Source organism: Vigna angularis, chromosome 5 (assembly GCF_016808095.1).
Source record: "Vigna angularis cultivar LongXiaoDou No.4 chromosome 5, ASM1680809v1, whole genome shotgun sequence".
Classification (NCBI taxonomy): Eukaryota; Viridiplantae; Streptophyta; class Magnoliopsida; order Fabales; family Fabaceae; genus Vigna; species Vigna angularis.
The window spans coordinates 9,476,150-9,483,439 of record NC_068974.1 but is presented as its reverse complement, the minus strand read 5'-3'; positions in this window follow the sequence as shown (position 1 = coordinate 9,483,439).

Below are 7,290 nucleotides of genomic sequence, written 5' to 3'. Positions count from 1 at the left end.
TGGGTGCGCATTGATCAAACCATGGACATATAAAACTAATGTTTTGCTTCAAATGTTACAGGGCAATTAGAAGAAAGATAACATCTTTTAAGCATGTAAGTTTCTTTGTTTGCTGTTGATGTTGAAAAACATGTAAGTTTCTGCTGGAAAGGAGGGGGAAAATAACAAAACAATAAAAGATGAAAAAACCAATCAGTAGTTAAGTAAAGAGTACTTTATCCTCAGTACAATTTTCTCTTTTTCCACTCCAAGCTTAGCCCCTGTGACTAACCAATGGCCAGGAATATCTTGAGGCCCCTTGAACATTTCTGTCGTGTCCACAGTTTTTGCCAGTTTTCCTATGTGAGTTGAAGTATCCTCCTTTTTGTCATCGGAGCCTTTCTTTGTCAATGAGGTAGAAGATGTTTTGGGAGCACCTATGGCCACGTGTGTGTCCTAGTGAGGTAGAAGATTTTTTGGGAGGGAGACAAAATGTTGCAGATGAATTGCAAGTCGATTTTGTTTGTTTCCTTCTAGACCAAGTCTCAGTGCAGTCATAGGCTTGCGTCCAACTGTTACCTACGTATTGTCAATACCCAATTTCATCTGGGTAAATAAGATTTCACAAAAATAAATAAAAAAACATAAAAAAACACCAAAATAAAAAAATACTATTTATTTTACTTTTTGCACCCCCAAATTTTCTTTTAAACACTTAATCCAATGGCCCAAAATAATCCCACTTTTTTTTACTTCCTCAACACCCCTTTTCTCTTACCATACCCCACTCTCCACATCACCATCCACCTCACCCTCCATATCACATTCCACATCATCTACCTTTTTCATTCACTTTTTCCACTTCATTTCCATATTAATTTTTATATACCAACTTTTCTAATTATTCCACTTATATTTTTTAATTATATCTTCTCCATCAACATTTTTTATTATCCATTTTTCTCCACCTTATTTTTCCACCCACTTTTTATATTATTTCTTTCAATTATTTTTCACATTAACTTTTACTATTCACTATATTTTATTTCACCTAATTTCTCCACCAACTTTTTATATTATTTTTTCACTTAATTTCCACATTAACTTTTACTATTCACTATATTTTATTTCACCTAATTTCTCCACCAACTTTTTATATTATTTCTTTCACTTATTTTCCACATTAACTTTTACTATTCACTGTATTTTATTTCACCTAATTTCTCCACCAACTTTTTATATTATTTCTTTCACTTAATTTCCACATTAACTTTTACTATTCACTATATTCTATTTCACCTAATTTCTCCACCAACTTTTTATATTATTTCTTTCACTTATTTTCCACATTAACTTTTACTATTCACTATATTTTATTTCACCTACTTTCTCCATCAACTTTTTATATTATTTCTTTCACTTATTTTTCACATTAACTTTTTCTATTCATCTTTTTTTTATTATATTTTATTTCATCTAAATTTTCCACCAACTTATTATATTATTTTTATTCATCAACTTTCTTCATTCTTAACTCTATAAATACCTACATTCTCTTCACTTCACATACACACAATTACATAATATCCATCTCTTCTCTCTCAAAATCTCTTCATTTCATCCCAAAACTCTACTTCATTTTTCTCTCACATTTTACTATTTCCTAATCTCTCTATACATAGTAAATCCCATACCACATTTCTACTATAAAGCCATCTTCTTCATCTTCCATCTATCTTTCTCACAACTTATTACAAGTAAGGTTTTATTTCATCACACAAATCTTCAACAAGGGACACATTTTCTCTTCATTCTATTTATATATGCATTTTGATCATTTTTTTTAGTTTACAAATTTATCTTTTTTTCTATCACAATTTTTCTTTATGCTTTTCACATTTTTATGTGATATATATTTTAACTCATCTATCTTTATTAATAAAAAAAATATAAAACTTTAAAAAACATGTAATAATATAAATATCGGTATGAGTACTCGTGCGATCGTACGAATCAGCCTAGTACTCATTGCCCAAAATATAAAAATAAAAATAAAAAGTCGTATAAGTACTCGTGCGATCGTACGCATCAGCCTAGTGCTTATTACGCAAAACAATAAACAAAAAAAGTCGTATGAGTACTCGTGCGATCGTACGCATCAGCCTAGTGCTCATTACACAAAAAAATAAAAATAAGAAAAAAGCTGTGTGAGTGCTCGTGCGATCGTACGCATCAGCCTAGTGCTCATTATGCAAAAATCTAAATATTACATCAAAAATCCCAAAAACAATTTAAAGGGTTAAGCACATGTGTGATCGCTCGCATCGTCCTTGTGCTAAAAAACGTTTTCACCTTCTTTTTTCTCAAAAAAATACCAAAAAAAAATATAAAATCTTCAAAAACTAAAAACATCCACATTTTCAAACAACAAACAATATTTCTCAACCAGAACTACGTGATCCTTGATTCTCCATCAAAAGTGGAGATATGTAGGAGCAAGGCTAGTCCTTGTCAGGTTCACTTCCCAAAAATCCAAAATCATTTCAAAACAAATTTTCAAAACTAAAAAATATTTTGTCTCTTTAGAGTTTTATTTTAGGAAATAGTTAAACATTTTGAAAACCAAATTCATATTCGCGTGTTTAGTTAAAGGTACTGCCTTAGGGCAGGCGTTGTAGGGTGCTAATACCTTCCCTACACGTAACCGACTCCCGAACTTAGAATCTCATTTTCGTAGACCATGCCTTATCATTTTATGGTTTTTCCGTAGTTTTCCAGAATAAACTATGGTGGCGACTCCAAATATCTTTTTTAAAAACGTTCTCTTTTTGATCATCGTCCCATCGCGATTCCGGTTGCGACAGATGACGACTCCACTGGGGACTTCAGAGAGTCAAGCCATTTAATTAGATGCGCAAATTCGATGTGGTTTTACTTTATGTTTTTCTTCCCCTTTTTCTTTATCTATGTTTTATATTTGGTGTAATTGCATGTGCGTTTGTTTTGATTGTTTCATATTGAACCCTAGGGTAGATGACATGTTATATATCTACTTATTTGTGTTTATTTTGCAAGTGTTGTTTTGCATTATAATCTCCCTCCAAACACATTATGCAAATCATGAGTGAGGCCCTATACCCGGGTCTGAGCGCAACTTAGAATTAAAGGGGTTGTGTAGCAGTGTCACTCTGGGATGTACTTCCTGTTTGGCTATCGTGAGAACTCCAACTAGAGTCTGTTCTCTTCATTTGTGTCTTTGCATCTCATATCAAGTCATATCATAAATATTTAGAACCGTTTGTTGAATTATTAAATAACATTAATTGTGGAAAACTATTGCTACTATTAAAGATAACAATACTATTGTCAGCAATACTATCAGTAGATCGCAGGGGAATCTGAGCCATCTTGATAAATAGCTTTAATTCTCTCCATAATGAAAAGAAAGTCAGTTTTAAGGCTTCCACGAATACTATTCAACTGTCACAATTTTTTGCTGGCTGACATCTCTTTGACATGGTTTGGTTGACGTTACTGTATTTAAAAATAGGAAAAAGAAATTGAAAGAAGACAACCTATATTAGATATAATGGATGACTTATTTTTTAGGCTTATAAAAAATACTTAAGTAGTTATTTTAACTATTAAGATTACATGTTTGTTATTTAAGATTCTACTATGAAAGATGTTATTGCAAGGAAAACTGTAACAAATTTGTTTTTACAACATGAAAATCTTAATCCTCATCGAGAGTTTTGTCATGATGCTTATATTACATGTATGCATTTGTTATGGGTGTGTACCAGCAGTTATACGGTGTCCAATATTTTGGTCATTAGCTGTGTTAGTGGTGTCAACGTCAGAGTCGGTGCTTCATAGGTATTAAGTGAGCCCTCCTAATTCCTTTTTTTGTGGTGCTAATTGTTTCAATATATATTATCACTAGTGCAAAAAAGACCTTTAACGTCACCCTTTAGACGTCTGACCCTCGAATATCCAACGTAAAAAATGACCGGTGACATTTTTCGTAAATAAAACAACTATTTAGACGTCGGTTATGGAAGGGCCCGACGTCTAAATACTCATATATTTTTTATTCCATTTAGACGTCTGATCCCGCCACTCCAACTTTTGAAGCACTTTAGACGTTTGTTAATTGGGGAACCGACGTCTAAACCCTCAATCCAGAAATTTAAAAAGTCACTTTTTGACTCCATTTAGACGTCTGATCCCGCCACTCCGACTTCTGAAGCACTTTAGACGTCTGTTAATTGGGGGAACCGACGTCTAAACCCTAAATCCAGAAATTTAAAAAGTCACTTTTTGACTCTGTTTAGAAGTCTGATCCCACCACTCCGACTTCTAAAGCACTTTAGACGTCTGTTAATTGGGGGAACCGACGTCTAAATTTTGGCATTAAAACACCGTGAACGCGAGACAGCCGTTACGCGCACTCATTGTTCATCATCTTCGTCGCGTTTTCTCTCTACGGTTACGCTTTTCAGGTTCGTTTTCTCACTTTTGCATCATTTTAAATTAATTTTACTCCGATTACATCACTCTTTGATGCATTATCTTTCATTTGAACCGATTAAAATGTGTTTTCGTTGGGTTTTGGTGCAGTTATTCTCGTGTGTTTAGGCGGCGTTCTATGGCGGCGATTTCTTGTGTTTTGTACTCCTCCAATTCCCTCCACTACGTTTTTAAAACCATCCAATAAAAAAAATGTACAATACATTCTCTTCAACTAAAATATAAAGTTGTAAACTCGAATCACCATGAGTCAGGAGCAACCTCAGAGACATCTAACCTGTATGGATCAAACGTCTCATTAACGTCACCCATATAGACGTCGGACAGAGATCAGACGTTAAAAGCCCAAAATAACAGACGTCTAAAGTCCTTTTTGCACTAGTGTATTACTCTGACGGGGTTAGAAATATTTTTAGCTAGTGGGCTGTTGAGTTGGTGGGACACCTGAAAATCAGATGACAAAGGAGATTTTAAAAATTGACTATTTATCTGTAATAACATTATTTTTTATTATCTGTTCTGAAGGAGTTGTGAAAATATCCATCTTAAATAACATTATTTTGGTAATGTGAGTGGGTATGCAGGTGCGAGCACAAAGTCTTCAAAATGTTGTCTTCATGAAAGTTATATCCATCATCTTAATATTATTAAATGTCCATCATGATCTAGTACTCAATTTAAGCAATGAATAGTTTAAAAAAGACTAATTTGAATGAATTTAATAAATAGCCATCCCTGGTAGGCCACTAGGGGGCAACATATCTAAAATTTAAAAGTCATCAAATTATCCACAAGTTGTTTCTTTTATAAATTTACTTATTTATTATTTTAAACTTTTTTTGTTTTGGTTGAGGTTAAGAAATCTCTCCAATGAAGAAAGTGGATCAAACTGAAGATAGCTGATGAAAAGTAGTAGAGGTCGAATGAAGAAAACATTTAGACCAATAAACTAATAAAAATACCTTGTTTAAATAGCTTGGCTGAAATATTAGATTTTTATGCCCAAAGGCATTAATTGATTCTCATAACCTCACTTGGTGGCATAAAGATTTAATTATTATTTGGTGAGTTTTCTAGAATATTTAGTTTACTTATTAGACAATAAACTTCATTGGGAAAATGTAGTTACTGATTGGGAAAAAAGCTCTCAAGGGTCATTCACTCAAGAAGGCCGAGATGACATATTAGCGGTTTTCATTGGACGTCCGGAGCATCCAGGATATATTCGTGGTGTTGGACGAGGGGTAGGACTTAAGCAATTCTTTAGTGGTCCTACTCGAAAGGTTACTTTAACACAACTTAGTGAATCCGATAAAAAGGTGTTAAGAAATGAGTTTAAGAATTGTTCCCAGAATTGAGAGATGAGTTATTGTCAAAAATCAAATCAGAGATAACATCCTTAGGATTGGCTATTCAAGGTCTACCAAAGGGGGCTTCCCATGTTGCTAGCACAAAGGGGAGTTGTCCTCTTCCTGAGGAATCAGGGGATGGTGTTGATGTCCCTGTTGATTGTGAATTGTATGTTGATGATCCCCACTGACATTTGGTGGCTTTAGGTAACTTTAACACAAGTGTATCATTGCTGAATCATTTAACACAAGTGTATCATTGCTGAATCATTTAAATCTGCATCCACATTCCGATATTGAATCATTTTGAAATCTGCATTAAAACTACATTTAGCCTTTGAACCACAATGTTGTCTATACTTGCAGCCTCTCTATACTTGTTGCCTCTCTATATATGTACTAAGTAAGTCATTTATACCATTTTACTTAATAATTGTCATCTTTTTTGTCTCTTAGGTAAAATATATAATTTGGGAAGCACCATCCACCACGAGGCTATTAAAGATGATATGTTGCGAGTGGTGGTTGTATATATTAAAGATTCTTCTGCTCGTGTTCCTTTGCCTAGTGAGGAGGTTCAAACAGTAGGACAAACTCTAGGAAATTTTATCATTTGGCCAACTAGATTGGCAAAGCCATTTTTAGTAAGTATTTCTATTCATATTTGCCTTAATTACTTATGTATTTGTTGTATCTGGATGCATATAATATTGGACTTATTTTGTGGTCAAATGTAGGACACTTCTAAGAAGACAAACATTGTTATACCTCCTCAACCACAATTGTCTCCTCTCCAACAACTTGGTGCAGTGGTAGTCATAATGGGGAATAAAACTATTGAGATAGATATGCCTCCTAAACTCACATATAAGACTGCTACCACCACTTTATTTGTATGTAATAGGGATATTTGTGAAATTGTCATTGGTAATGATCTCCTCTCTACAACAGTTCTACAACTTTGGAATTTGTAAGTAAACATTCACAAACCATGAAAATACTATCATATTGCATTCGTGTATTTATTTTAACATTATTTGTTCATATTGAAGGTATTTGCATCACCTCTGCATTGAGAAAAGGAATGCTACGTACTCTCGATGGATTTCTTGATCTTGTTATAATTCAAAGTGTAGGAAATAAATCAAAGGAGGTGCAAAAGTACTTGATAGAAATGTTTGAAAAAGCTGGTAAAGAGGTCTATTTAGCACCTTACTTGCATAAGTAGGTACATAATTTTTGAATTTTTCATGACTAGTTTAAAAGTTTCTTTTAATTAATATTATTCTAACTTGTAGGGGTCATTAGCAATTGCTAGTTATTGTTCCTGATCGTTCTCTTGTAGTTCTCTTATATTCCTTGCATAAGAAAGCTAACACATTGTCCATCAAAAATATATTAGAGGCGTAAGTTTTCCTTTCTATTTTGA